Source organism: Octopus sinensis, linkage group LG18, assembly GCF_006345805.1.
Source record: "Octopus sinensis linkage group LG18, ASM634580v1, whole genome shotgun sequence".
In the NCBI taxonomy this organism is placed as follows: domain Eukaryota; kingdom Metazoa; phylum Mollusca; class Cephalopoda; order Octopoda; family Octopodidae; genus Octopus; species Octopus sinensis.
Genome location: NC_043014.1, coordinates 36,343,468 through 36,359,789, shown reverse-complemented (window position 1 = coordinate 36,359,789; position 16,322 = coordinate 36,343,468). Strand labels below are relative to the sequence as shown.

General features: G+C 36.0%; 1 long non-coding RNA gene across 1 annotated transcript in view; it reads left to right on the top strand.

The window, feature by feature from the left end:
- The window catches only part of LOC118766980, a 165,187-nt gene that overhangs the window by 46,136 nt on the left and 102,729 nt on the right, over nt 1-16,322 (top strand). The gene's annotated exons all lie outside the window — the stretch shown is intronic.

The following is a 16,322-nucleotide window of genomic DNA, read 5'->3' as shown; positions in this document are numbered from 1 at the left end:
ACTAAGATGGTATAGGAAAATGTGTAAAGTTTTTGAAAATTTTGGTCGAACAATCCCAATGGGATCAAATTACAGATCAGCTAACTTTATAGATGTAGCTGGCTTGAATGTAGGATTATATGCAGCTTAGCATAATCCAAACGTTAATTTTAATGTTGATAAATTCTGAAATCATCCCTGTTCAATTACAATCATTATTATTGATAGTTTCGCATATAATATCGAGCTGGTCTGCGTCGAATGCGGGTCATAATAAGGTAGCACTCGCTAGAGTGAGATATGTAGAAAAATTAGTTATATTCAAAGTAGTGAATCAGTTAACAGCCCTTCTTGCAGGAACACTTGAATACTACAATTGGTAGACAAAGGTGTAGGTCTGGAGACGGAATAAATGAGGATATAATTAACAATAAGCGTGATTGGTGAAACACGTATGTATATATAGGACATGTGCCCTACTATGAGAACCTAACTATTCGAACCCGCTACCTTGACTATAAGTAATAGCAAGAGAGGGGAATGATGGAAATTGAGGGATGTTAAGAAATTATAAGGAGCGAAAATACTTAAGTAACGGAACTACAACTAGCAGCTGTATTCAAACATTAGGTAGTGGTGAAAAGTATAAGCAAAACACTGCACACAGTAGGGAAAACAAGAATAGTAAAATCGGTAAAGGATTACGTAAGAAAAAAAATGATATATCCAGTATTTAACCTTGATGTATTCCCTCTGATTGCTTCCGCTTTCTTCGCTGCATTAGATAAACTCTTCAGTAAATCTATTAGATATCATAAAACATTTTAATAGACATATCGTTAATGTGTCTTACGCAACTACCCTATTATAAAATATACCTCCAATGGAATAATAAAATCTTACTCAACAGGTCTTTTCTAATATTTATAATTGCAATGTGAATGACTCTACAGGCTGCACATAGACCAGGAGTCGATGTATTGGTAGATAATGTGCGAGAGAATGGAAAGTATTACCACTACTCAGTAGTGGTAATAGTAATAATGTTAATAATTACAGTAATAGTCCTTTCTACAATGGGTTCAAGGCCAAATCTTGTGGAAGGGGATAGTCGATTCTATCTAAGCCAGTTCTAAACTGGTTATTATTTTATCGACCCCGAAACGGTGAAAGACAAGTTCGAGCTCGATGATATTTGAACTCAGAAGGTAAAAGATAAGAAATGTCGATAAACATTTGTTCCGTTGTTGTAACGATTGTGCCAACTCTCCGCATCAGCATTTACCGTATTAATGATGGTAGGAGCAGCAATAATATTAGTTCTAGTTATTATAATAAATGAAATTAATATCATGAAGATAGTAGTAAAAATAGTGAAAATACTTGTGATGCTAATAGTAATGCCAGTTATGACTAGATAATGCAATAAAATTGGCAACTTTAGAATTACGGATAAATATACACTGGTACTTCACCATCTCTCTCCTGCTCTCTCTCTATCTCTCTTTCTCTCTCTGTCTTGCACTTTTGTTGTTTCCTACACCTTCTCTCTCTCTCTCTCTTTCTCGCTCGCTCTCTCTTGCCCTTTTGCTCTTTCCTACTCTCCCTTTCATTTGTTCTTGCCTCTGGCTGGATAGCCATATATCTCCTCTACAGCAGCACACCTATTTCTGCTCTCATTCTTGGACTCTCTCTCTCTCACTGGGTAGCCATGGAGCTTCTCTACAGCAATACCCTATTTCTACTACTCTATTTCTTTGTAAGACACTAACCTTTCATCATCAGATATCGGGCCACCTCCTCCAATGGTTCCATATATATGTGTGTGTGTGTGTGTGTGTGTGTGTGTGTGTGTGTGTGTGTGTGTACCGTTGGCGATTTTTTTTGCTCTATCTTCCCATCTCTGGATCTTTCCTTCCCTATGTTTCCGATGAAGAGCTCCGCTCGAAACGTTAAACCCTCCTTCTTTCCTTCTTTCCTGAGCGTCCAAAAATACTATATTTGTTCCACGTCCTCGCGTTGTTGTGCTTTTTTTGTGCTTTCTTGTTTGGATTAACTTTATATATATATATATATATATATATATATATAGAGAGAGAGAGAGAGAGAGAGAGAGAGAGAGAGAAATTTATCTCTTAATGTAATATGTGCGAATTATTCTGTAGCCATGATAAAACTCCGAGAAAAAAAAACAGGGTTAAGAGTAACAATACAGAGAAAAGGCATATGGGAGTATAGAAAGAGTAAACCACGTCTATATACGCACATACAATTATGCACGCGCACACACACGCCTATATGCGCACATACCCGATAACGTCTATACACGCACACACTCCATTAAGGGAACTATACTCTAAGAAACATTAGAGAAAATTAGAGACCTGATTATGCGCATAAGATGGAAGGTATTATCCATATAAATCAAATGGTGTGATTAAAATCGCCCCATTTGATTTATATGGATAATACCTTACTAAATTCTGGTACCTTATATATATATATATATATATGTATATATATATATATATATATATATATATATATATATATATATATATATATATATATATATATATATATATATATATATATATATATATGTATATATATATATATATATATATATATATATATATATATACACATATATATATATATATATATATATATATATATATATTATATATATATATATATATATATATATATATATATATATATATATATATATGTAAATGTAAAAAAATACAAACTGGGACAAGAACGTGAAACATTTAGAAGACGATTATGATAACGATAGTCACTGTGGTTTGAACAATTAGCTTAAGGTCCACTCCACTTCAATAGCGAAATTCTTTCCCAAGCCTTCGAACATTCTTTCAATCAACGTACCCTTCCCACTCCACTTGTTCCCTACCTACTATTCCTCTAACCCTTCTCTTCCTACTATCTATCTTTGACGTCAATTCTTCTAAAGGTTTTTTTAAGATCACTCATTATCGTTTTTTTTTACCACGTAGGCAGTCATCGAAATTTTTGTTTGTCTTGTTGTCGAGAGAGGCTCCCTTTCTATCCTGATGAGAAGATTGCATAATTCACCCTTTATTTTTTTGGAATGAAACCATGTTGTCTTCGAAACATATGTCGAGAGTAAAGGAATTTTGTTAACATCTTCGTTCGACTCCATTCTTTCATTTATTCATATACAACACTCAAATTTCTGCACATGAACCCGGAGTTTCTACCCTTGGATAGGTCGCTTCAACCGTGTTTCTGACGTGAATTTGCTACCCTGGTTTCGGTTCAACGAATTTTCCATGCTGACGATAAACAGGATAATTCATTCACCTATTTAAATATATATATATATATATATATATATATATATATATATATATATATATATATATATATATATATATATATATATATCGTAGCCAACCTGCCGACTACTTTAATATGCTTGTATATCCAACCAAATACAGTGTTGATCAGCAGGTAAATGACCTCTACGAAGCAACAAGAGTGAGTGGCAGAAATTTCAAAATTATGTTTGCAGGACCGAACGGTCAGTGGGTAAGGTGATGCTGGTTGACGGCTCAGGCTGGAGATAACTCTCATTGTTGGCAAAGCAGTTGCCAGATTCAGCATCATTGACGTATGTAACAATAAATCCGACAGATAAACCTGCTCACTTACCAAATATATTTATGGTAGGAGGAATTGGGAACTTTCAAAGGATCCAGTGGAGGGGAACGCCAATCAACTAAGCAGAGTTATGAGATATTCTGATGAAGAAAACGTGAGCTTGTTGCTAAGCACAATGTCAGATTTCGAAGAGATGAACGTACCGTGGATCTTTGCGGTTTGAACGGCAGTTTTTTCTAGCGGTGTCATATGAAATTGTCACCCATAATTATGACCCTGGAATCGATCTGTTTTAGGTTTAGGGTTAGTTAGGGTTAGGGTTTTGGGTGGGGGGAAGGGTACCTTTTTTTTCTTCAGGAATGTAAATAAACCCAATGTTTCTTAAACGAGGGACAGATTCATACGGGACAGAATGTTTTTACCTCAATAGATGTCATTGATTGGTTGAAATTGCAGATATTGAAGTAGAAAAAACAACAAAAAACCTACAAACTATAGAATTGTCTCAATAAAACCAAGAGAAAAAGAGGTTTTATAAAGACATTCTACCAGTATAAGAAGTTTAAAAGTGTTTTGTTGCGTGGAAATTATTTTTAAAAAACTGCCGTTCAAACCGAAAAGATCCCGTACCGTTTCACTTCCAATCCCTTCTGCTTCACCCGTAAGTTACCTAGTGGTATGTGTAGCAGCAATCCAGACTGCTCGGGGAGTGGAGTAAATCCTTTTTTTTCTCAACCGCCTGGATGAGCTTACAATAAAGAAGGAGCTTCGATAAGGTAGAAATCCTGGTAAGCCTACCACTCCCGACGATTCCCTTTGGCATGAATCAACCGAGTCGGAAGAATGCTTAGGAAGCTGTTCAAGCAGCTAGGTCAGCAAGGTCAGCTATGTCATCCAGTGTCCAGTGTAGCGTCATATTGAAAAATCTATTAGAAAAATACCAAACAAATGTAGTAAAAAAAAGAAAATGTTTTGACTGTTCTTCTCTTTTTTTTTCTCTCTCTCTCACTTTCTCTCCTCTTACGCTCATTCTCTCTATCTTTGTCCCTTTCACTCTCTCCCTCTCACTTTTCCATGACGTTCTTCTAAATCTTTTACTGTAACTCCTTCTTGCCAATCTTCCTTCTTCTCTCCCTTTCTTACTTTCATATCCTTATAACTTTCCCTCACTTTCCTCTCCCGCGTCCTAAGTCGGCGTCTTTTTCTTAATCACAATACTTCTTTCACCCAATCTCTCAGTACTTCGAAATTCTCTATCTTTCTTTTCATCTTTGTATGTGTATATGTGTGAGTGTGTGTTTTTGCGTGCGCATGTGCGTGCGTGCTTGTGTACGTGTGCGTGTATTTAAGTTTCTGTTTTTAAGAATATTTACTTCCGGTTTTCTAGCGTCCGTGACATCTGTATCTCTATATATATCTCTTTATCCATCTCTCTCTATTTATCTCAATATCTATATATTTCTCTATCTATATCTCACTATCTATCTGTCTATATCTTATGTATCTACCTATTTATCTATCTATCTATTTATCTACCTATTTATCTATCCATCAATCTATCTATTTATCTATCTATCTATCTATTTCTCTACATCTTATCTATCTATCTATCTATCTATGTATGTATCTATCTATCTATCTATCTATCTACCTACCTATCTTTCTATCTATCTCTCTATCTATCTATCTATCTATCTATCTATTTATCTATCTATCTATCTACCTACCTACCTATCTATCTATCTCTCTATCTATCTCTCTCTCTCTCTCTATCTATCTATCTATTTATCTCTCTATCTATCTATCTATCTATCTATCTATCTATCTATCTATCTATCTATCTATCTATCTATCTACCTATCTATCTATCTACGTTTTACCTGCCCTCTCGAAGCAGAAAAGAGAAAGGGAGAGAAACAGACAGACAGAGAGAGGGAGAAAGAGAAAGATAGAGAGAGAAAAAGAAAGAAACAGAAAGATGGGACTTTCAGTTCACTCACACTTCAAGTTGGACATGCGTTTTTCTCTCTATTTCAGTTATGTTTGGCCATTTCGACTACGCTATTTGTAAGAGATACCTTTTCGTAAAATTTCTGCTTTCTGGAAGCCGACAATCATTTCTCCTCCTGCCTTATACCTGTCGCACAAGATCAATAATGTTGTTAGTTATGATGTTACTGATGTCTTCTTACACCTCGGCTTGTAAGTTAATATTCAGAAACAATATTTTCTTCTGTTACAACATTGAATATTCTTCTCTTAGTTAACATGCTTTCATCTTTGAAAGACACAGTATACACACACGCACGCACACACACACACACACACACACACACACACACACACACCACACACACACATTATCTACACACCGACATACACTTTTCAACAGCGTCACCACAAATACCTATTTCTTTACTGCCCTCAAGGGGCTACACACAGAGAGAGGACAAACAAGCACAGACATAGGTATTAAGTCGATTACATCGACGCCAGTGAAAAACTGGTACTTAATTTATCGACCCCGAAAGAATGAGAAGCAAAGTCGACCTCGGCGGAATTTGAACTCAGAACGTAACGGCAGATGAAATACTGCTACGCATTTCGCCCGGCGTGTTAACGTTTCTGCCAGCTCGCCACAAATACCATAATACGAACAACACAACACACTGTTTAATTCAGTACACACACCACACACCATCATGCACACTCTCACACCCACACAAACACATAATATCCGAACACAGAGAATATATAGATACACACGCAACACGCATAAACACGCATAACACGCATTGACACGGATAACATTCGCTACAAAAATACACTATAGATGTGCACACTATTTGATTACAGATAAACACACACACACACACACATACACACGTGCACACACTACCTGAATAAGCTCACATGAACGGCTACACGTGCAACACAACAGACACACGCGAACACAGACACGTTAGCTTCACAAATATATACACGTCCATATGCACACACACACACGTCCATATGCACACACACACACGTCCATATGCACACACACACACACACATACAGAGGGATACACAAAACGCACATTTCTCCACACAACACATACACTAGGTTAATTTTACACACAAACACACACACACACACACATACACACACATACGTACGTACGAACATACATACATACATACATACATACATACATACATACATACATACATACATACATACATACATACATACATACATACATATCCCGTTCTGTCTGTGTTTGTAAAAGTTTATAACGACAGTATTTTTCAACTGATTTCCTCCAAACTGCGAACGTACATTACTTATGTTCCAGGGATGGCTTTAGACCAGTGGTTTTCAACCAGGGTTCCGCGGAAACTTCGGGTTCCACCAACACACTCCAAGGATTCCACAAAAAGTTACAAAACTGCTAAAATCGGCAGTAATTTTTAATTCTCCTGTGCAGATATGTGTGCATCAGACTATTAAATTATGGCACAGGGGTTCCTCGAGCCAGTGGAATGTTTCCTTGGGGTTCCGCTCCAGCAAAAAGTTTGAAAAGCACTGCTTTAGACTATTGAAATTTCTCACATAATCAGTAGCGTGCCCCTTGGGAGCACAAAAATTAGATACAACCGTACGCACACACTCACACCAACCAGTACATGGAATGCATGTCACTTCACATAATGTACACACTGACACACAGAAGTCAACATAATTTTCAGCTAACCCACTCACACACTAGCATCCATTCTCATAAACACATTCACAGACACCGTCCTCCCAAACACACATGCGCTTGTGCACCTAAGCTCCTTGCATATTACCGTTATCGTTATGATTATTATCTCACTTTCATTCAACCTCTATTTTCCGGTCATCTCGCCATGTTGGACAATTTTTCTCTGCACTTCCTTTTCTTACCCAATTTTATTTATTCTTTCACAGTTTTCTTCATTCTCTCTCCATTTTTTTTCCTCTTAATCCTTTTTGTCGAAAAGCATAGGCTCGAGACATAAAAAATTTTGCTTTCATCCCGAGCGTTAAAATAATACACCTGCTGTCTTCCTCTTCTGTTATATATATATATATATATATATGATATATATATATGATATTAGCCGGTGTTTTTGAAACGATGGATAGCTTTGGGTAAACCATGGATCGTTTTGTTCTCTTACTTTGTTATCATCTTATAATCATCTCATAATAATGACTTTTATGACTCGTATTACTACCCCAGTCAATCTAAATGTATATATTTGTCGTTACCTGTCATAAATAGCCTTTTTTTATTTGCAATGTGCATTTTCGTTGATTTTTCATATTTTACCCTTACATTTCTACGTGTATTTTATATTTTCTTTTTATAATATATTTCTACTATATATATATTAATCAAAATAAAATCATGATGCCAAGGATTCAGCGGTACATATGTTTCGGGCCTTTATTAGACGGATTTATAACAATGCATAATGTGTGTCTATGGCCTTCTTCAGCCGCGCACAATTACTACTTCAAGGACATGTATTACATCAAAATTCTACGTTGGGGATGCAAATCCTCTCAGTCGCGTACGACATAATGCGGCACAAGCACAAAAATGAAGCGTCCATCCCGTCTTTCTCTCAATGTAGATGATTATAATCAAAATAAGCAACAAGGATATCCAAGGTAGTGTAGTACAATCGTTTCATGCTACTTCATTTTATTAAACATTGTAAGTATTATGTCAGTTGTTAAATGTCGAGCAATCATCAGCCACATATAGAAGTTTTATTTAAATTAAATGGACAATGTACATATTTATACTTATTTCATTTGCCAACATTACAAAGAGGGTAGATATATAGACAGAGAGGTTAATTTCATCATCAAGAACGTGGTGGTAGTATGTCCTTCTCCATTGGTAGATTTCTTATCACTGAGTTCACTTTGCTATTTAGATCTATCAGTGGGGAGGGGGTTTCTTATCTTGGTTCAATGGAGACAAACAAGAATTTTCTATTTATAGAAAGAGGAAGGGGTAGTCCAAATGTCAAAACCATAAATCCATCCTTATTATGAAGAATTTAACTTAAGCATATTTGAATGTATTTTAGCAAAAGTTTGTAGGCTGAAGTGTATGGTTTTGACATTTGTACTACCCTTTCCTCTATCTATAAATGTTAACATTTAACATTATTGACCAGGGTTACCGGGGTATTTTCCGAAGGCTTTTCTTTCCACGGATAAACCCTATTTACTTTCCCCCATACACTTTACATCATGACATTACTGTGATACACGATCCCTATTGATCGTTATTTTTCTTTCTTTCCCTTTTACGATCCCTTTTGATCGAAAACCTACTCCACTTCTTTCTTTTCCCCCATAAGGAACACCTCTACTTTGTAATCTGTTCCGTCTGTGTGCAGCCCTGTGTGGCTAAAAAATAAAGATATCTAACTATCTATCTATCTATCTATTCATCTCTCTCTCTCTCTCCCTCTCCTCTCTCCTCTCATCTCTCTCCTCTCTCTCTCTCTCTCTCTCTGTATATATATATATATATATATATATATATATATATATATGATTGTTGCATGATTATCTTGTTAAGGATAATTCGTCAGCCGATACCTGGGTAGCAATTCACATCAGAGAAGACACGTTTGAAGTTACTCGCATTCGTGTGTGAATTTGAATGTTTTTTTTAAATATAAATATATGAAAGAATGGAGTTGAACGACGAATTAACAATTCCCCTTTATTTTCGACATATGTTTGGAAGGCTGCATATTCCTAATTGCGAAGGAATAAGGAGTATATATGCCGCTTTCTCATCAGGAAAAGCAAGGAACTTATGTCAACATCAAGATACCAAAAACTTTTAGATGACAGCTCACACGGAGCCCATAGTGATAATGAGTGTCTTTAAAAAATTCCTTTATAAGGAGTGACGTCAAAATGGTTGGATGTAGAAGATTCTAGAATGTTCTAAAGGTTAAGGGTTCAAACGAGTAGGAGAAGAGAGGCATAAGAATAGAAGGTGAAAGGTGCAGTTCAAATGAATGGAATTTTCTTTGTGAATGAGTGTCTGTGTGTGTGACTATATATAACGGCATTAATGTGTGTGTGTGTGTGTGTGTGTGTGTGTGTGTGTGTGTTCGTGATTGTGTTTTTGGATGGGTGGGTGTCAGAAAAGAGACAGTGGTGAGGTGAACGATTTGTGTCTCTGTGTATGATTGTGCTTACTATAGATAGAGGGAAAGAGAGAGAGAAAGAGAGTGAAAGAGGAGAGCGAGGTATAGGGACAAAGGTAACACATACCTCACTGGCGTGGGTAGTAGTTCTTTGAAAGTATAAAAAGAATTTTTTGACTATGGGGGTGAAATATATAAAAAAAGAGTTTTATTAGTTAAAATTCAAGGGGCTATCTATATTAATCATTATTCATATGATTGAAAGGTGTGTTTTTGCCAGTGCATACATCTGTAGGACCTCTCTACGATTGTATTTATTAAAGGAACTTTGGCTAACAAAATATGAAAAAGTTTGGAATTACAGACGCCACAATGTTTTCTGCCCTTGTCAAACGGGAAGGACACCGACAATATGGACCATTCCAGTTTGAAAGTTGTATTGCTGTCCTTCAGACGCCAAACTAGTTTACTTAGTCCCGTGCTGTGTTGTTTTCTCTTATCTCTGAAAGTTGAATAATGGTTGGATAACCTTTGGGCTAATTTAGAAGAAGTTGCTCCAATGTAGAAGAAGACATCGGTTCCCGAAGAAATTTTGCACTGGTAAATGGTGTTTCTAATTTTGGAATTTTTCGATAGTAACTTTAATCTGTTGGGGTTAACATCCGAAACTTAGACAGAGTTTTTATTGTTATGATAGGTGTAAATATTGTTGCTAGCAATATCTATCTATCTATCTATCTATCTATCTATCTATCTATCTATCTATCTATCTATCTATCTCTCTATCTACTATCTATCTATCTATCTATCTATCTATCTATCTATCTCTTTCTCTCTCTCTCTCTCTCTCTCTCTCTCTCTCTATATATATATATATATATATATATATATATATATATATCTTCATCTCTTGTCTTGTATTTACTTCAGTCATTAGACTAGAGTCATGCTCGGGCACCGTCTTGAGATTTTAATCGATTGAATAGATGCCACACTACTTATAATTTAAGCCTGGTACTTATTCTATCTGTCTCTTTTGTCACTCCCCCTAAGTTACGGAGACGTAAACACACCAACACCAGTTGTCAAGTGGTGATGGGGAGACAAACACAGAGGGGCGTTCAATAAGTAATGCCCCTAACCCACTTCCCATAGCTGTAGAGCAACGAAACTTGGCACAGTTATTAGTCTTTTTCTACATAGGAACCACCCAGAGTTACGCATTTTCCCATCGTTTGATGCAGCTCTGGAGAGCGTTTTTGTAGAAGACCCCAGCTTGGGCCACCAATCACGACGTAACTTCAGAAATCAAGGCTGCATCATCTGGGAAACGCTTTCCTTTCAAAAACAACTTCATGGCTAGGAAGAGGTGAAAATCAGAGGGTGCAAGGTCAGGAGAGTAGGGGGGATGGGGGAGGAGTTCATAGCCGCACGCCTGTGCTTCTGATCTGGTGACACACGAGTTGTGGACCGGAGCGTTGTCCTGCAGGAGGAGGATGCCTTTCCTGATCTTGCCCCGCCTCTTGATTTTGGTAGCTTCTCTTAAATTCCTCAAAAGTGAAGCATAATAGGCGCCTGTAATTGTGGTGCCCTTTGCCAGGAACTCTGTCATCACTACTCCGCCCTGATCCTAGAAGACTCTGTGCACGACCTTGCCAGCGGAGGGCTGCACCCTTGCCTTCTTTGGAGGAGGTGAGTCACGTTGCTTCCACTGCATTGACTGGGCTTTGGTCTCTGGATCATCATGATTGACCCAGGTTTCATCCTGTGTAATCAGTCTTTTGAAAAATGTTGACTCATCTTCTTGGCACATCTCCAAATTGATCCTCGAGCACTCGACGCCTTCTTGCTTCTGTAAAGGTGTGAGCAACCTGGGAATCCATCTGGCAGACAACTTTTGGATGTGCAAATGGTCATGAATGATAGTTTCCACGGACCCGGTACTAATCTTGACCTCATGGGCTATTTGGCGAATAGTTATGCGTCGATCTTCCAGAATAGCAGCCTCAACTTGACGGACAGATGCCTCATCAATGGCAGAAGGGGGGCGACTAGATCTGGGAGCTGTTTCCACAGAGTTCCGACCATGCTTGAATTCACGATGCATGCGTTTTACAAGGTCATATGATGGGGCATCATCACCATAAGTTACTTTCATTTCATCAAAACTCTCCGTGGTGCACGTCATTTCAAATACAAAAACCGAATCACTGCTCGACACTGAACAGGCTCCATTTCACACTTGACTCAGTTCAAACACCTGTAAATCAGAAACCACAATTACTTCAGAGCTGTAATTTGCCACTTAATCTATAGAGATATAAATAATTGCACATGCAACTAACTACAAGTGGGTCAGAGGCATTACTTATTGAACGTCCCTCGTATACACATAGATATATATATACATATATACATAGACATAGACATATATATACATATATATACGACAGGCTTCTTTCAGTTTCCGTCTACCAAATCCACTCACGAGGCTTTGCTCGGCCTGAAGCTATAGTAGAAGACACTTGCTGAAGGTGTTACTATTAATCAAAAAGAGCACATCATCTCTATACAGTCCACCTTTAATATCAGGAAATTTATTACGAAAATAAAATAGAATGTATAGATCAGAATCAGCAGATCCCATGGTAATGTCACAAAATCATTGTTACTTTTTCTAGCCCAGGACTTATTATTATCAAATAAAATAATAGATTTTTGAACTCCCTAACTTACTTTAATTTCTTTAATATAATGTTACAGTTTTTTTTTTCTAACAGATAAAAAAGCATTATTAAGCAAAACAGGATTAATAGAAGAATAATATTTATTAATATATATCTGTATAAATTTACTTCTATTTTTATTATCCGGTCTAGCAAACCAATAAATAGTTTCCTGTGTATTAGACAAAAGTCCAAGTTTCATGTTTTACTTGACTATATGTTTTTCTTAAGTATACACATATCAAGAAAAGCTTTACTTAATGTACTCAGGTCAGATCGGCCTGGGAAAATTATTCTCACTTTAGAGTTTAAAAAGTTGTTTTCCTTGTGATCTTTTAAAGTTATCCATGGCCTCATAGACACAAAAGTCTCTGTTCTATCATCAGGGCCCTAGTCATTCATAATTTTCTTCGCATCTAAGTTAATGAACCTTAAAACCTTTTACTTACTACTTTATAATCACTAGTAATCGCTTTCTTCATTCATTCATGATATTTTAATAGATCCTAGTCATATAAGTTTCATTGCTCCATAATCCCATTTTTTTCTTTTAAGATCACATAGTAAAGAATTTAGTTTCTTTAAATGTTCAATTTCCCAGAGGGAATATTTAACAAATTTAATTTTCTTGACAATATTCCATAAATCGTCTTCAAAAGCCTCCAAATGGCAGTTTGGTGGTGTAAATTTCTTCGTCTCAAAGTTCTTTTTAAAAAGATCAGTATCTTTTTTATGTGGGTTATTTTCTGTTATAAAATCCTTTTCATGGTAAAAAGCCACCCAACGGATTCTATGAATGAATTCAAAAGTCTTATTAATCAGATCCTTCATGAAATCCTTTCTAGGTGGAATAGGAAAGTCTTGTAAAGATAAGTGAATCGGTAATTTCTCCATTGAGACCAGCGAAAATATGTATTAATATTGCTTAAATAATATACAAATATATTATTATAAATCAAACTAAGAAAAAGAACCATTTCAATCAATATATAATAAACATTGATTTATGATGCTATTCTCCTCTAATAACCAAGTAAATTTGTGTTACTTTCTTATTTACTAAAACTAAAGTTTATATTAATACGAATAAATAAATTAGAACAATTATTATATATAGTTATATATAAGTTTGAACAATTTTGCATATATGAAGTTTCTTGTAGACCCTATAAATTTAGCATATATCATCATATGTTCTTTCGAACTTGTATATACACATAAAAACTTATGTGTACACTACGGTAGTAGTTGAATAATATTCTTAACGTAGCTTTTTGTTGCAGTTGGCGTCTTCCAAGTAGTCTCACTAATTCACTTTTAATCCAAATCAAATTTAGTTTTTTAAAATCATGTTTGACTAGTGATAAGCTACATTTAGACATAAAATACTTAAAATCTGGTGCAGTAGAACAAAAGAGAAAAAGTGTATAGACGAAACTGGTTGATTGACGGGTAATAAAGCCCGACATCGGCATTTTGAATCCACACCATTATTTTAATTTTGAACAATAATTATTATATTGATATCAATATGAAAGGAAATGTTAAAGGAATATATTAAAATTTTTTTAATATTTTGTCTCTATGAGCAGTATCCTATCATGTTGTAGGGCTGTTCAGAAAAGGCAAATGACAAAAATTCTAATATTTTAAGACATTTGCTTCCCAGCTGTATGGCTGGGAAGCAAGCGTCTTACAGTGACTCCTAGAGAGAGAGCAAGAGAGAGAGAGAGAGAGAGAGAGAGAGAGAGAGAGAGAGTGAATGAGGCAGAAAGATTTCGATAAATAAATGCATAGATATGCATGCATATATACTAATATATAGATGTAACAACCAATATATCTATATATATAAATTTGTCTCTCTCTTTCTATATGATATACAAGTATGTATGTATGAATGTATGCATGTATATATATATACATATATTATATGCATATATCATGTGTATGTGTGTGTGTCCGTAAATACATACTATGTATCAAGTTATTTTCAACTGAGACGTTAGAACCGTTTTGATACTTGAAGAGCTTAAATTTTGTGCAGGTGCATATATTTACCACATTGATGAATCTATGTCGGCATTTTGACGACACAGGTATGTTAGTATAATACAAAATATCAAAAACTATCTGCAAAGTTTTATTTGTGGATAGATGTAATCCGTATTCACAACAACCGTTATTTTTATTTGTTCTCTTTTTCCTACTTCAGTCATTCTTCTTCTTCTTCTTCTTCTTCTTCTTCTTCTTCTTCTTCTTCTTCTTCTTCTTCTTCTTCTTCTTCTTCTTCTTCTTCTTCTTCTTCTTCTTCTTCTCTTCTTCTTCTTCTTCTTCTTCTTCTTCTTCTTCTTCTTCTTCTTCTTCTTCTTCTTCTTCTTCTTCTTCTTCTTCTTCTTCTTCTATAGTTACATTTATATATTTCTTTATAACATCTATCTCTGATTTATGTTTTTTTTCTATGCAGTTATTGAGATTGCAGATGTGTTTCCTTCAAGCAATATTGATTTTGCACACGCAACATTCTTAACTATAAAATGTCGGTATGATATAAAAAATCTTCTTCAGTTTTTTCTCGTGCGAAATCACAGTGAAGTTGTTGTTCAAATCGATCTTCAATTGAAGTCACGAATTTTTGAGGTAGTAACCAGGAGAAAGGGTTTTGACTGTACTGTACCTACGTTCCCTGCAGATAAGAAAGGTGTGGTTACCTGCTCGAAACGTTATCCCTCTTGTGAGGATGCGACATACTACAAATGTTCAACAAATCGAGGATCTTCAAAACCTAGAGTTGTAAGAGGTCAGTTTACTCGTTCTATTTTTACTTCCGTTTCTTTTTTTGCACGTATTCAACTCCATTGTCTTTATTTTTATTTCTATTGCGTGTTTCTATTGCACTATCGAACACAAGTTTCATTCAGTCAGGTCAATTGCCCAGGCCAGCCTGACTAACTCTCTCCATCACTCCCGATCTTCCATTAGTGTTTTTAGGTCTTCAACTTGGCATCCAAAATCTTCTGCAAGCTGTTGTATATATGTCTTCCGTGGTCTTCCAGCCGCCGTGGTACCGTGATTTGGTGCCCACAACAACTCGTCACTCACAAGTTCTTCATTACTTCTCCAGCAATGGTCAGCAAAACCCAACGTACGCTCTTAGATGATTGATGAGAAAGTTGATACATTCCCATATAACCTTTGTTTTGTTGGGTTCTCCCTCCATTAAATGTTGGGCACTGCTCGTAACATTCTGGTGTAGGTACCGTCCAGCATGCACTTAAGTCTCTCTCTTTCTTTTCTCTCTTTTACTTATTTCAGTCATTTGACTGCGGCCATGCTGGAGCACCGCCTTTAGTCGAGCAAATCAACATCGGGACTTATTCTTTGTAAGCCCACTACTTATTCTATCGGTCACTTTTGCCGAACCGCTAAGTGCATGTCTGTATATGCATGCATGAATGTATGTAAATATGTTTGCGTATGTGAATATATATGTATCTATATATGTGTCCACATATTCATACATGCGCACACACACACATACATACACGCACACATGAAAATATATATAATTGCACACAAATACATGCTTATGTGTAAGTAAATATACACGTGTATGAATGTGTCATTCATCTGTTGTGGAGTTATTGCTAGTGACTTGGCTCCACACAGCCTTAGCACTGCTTACACAGTTAACCACTTCCAAGCAACATTTCCCAAAGCCCAGGATTAACAATAATTGGAGTGTTGTCAAATGTTTTAGTTTAGTATGAAG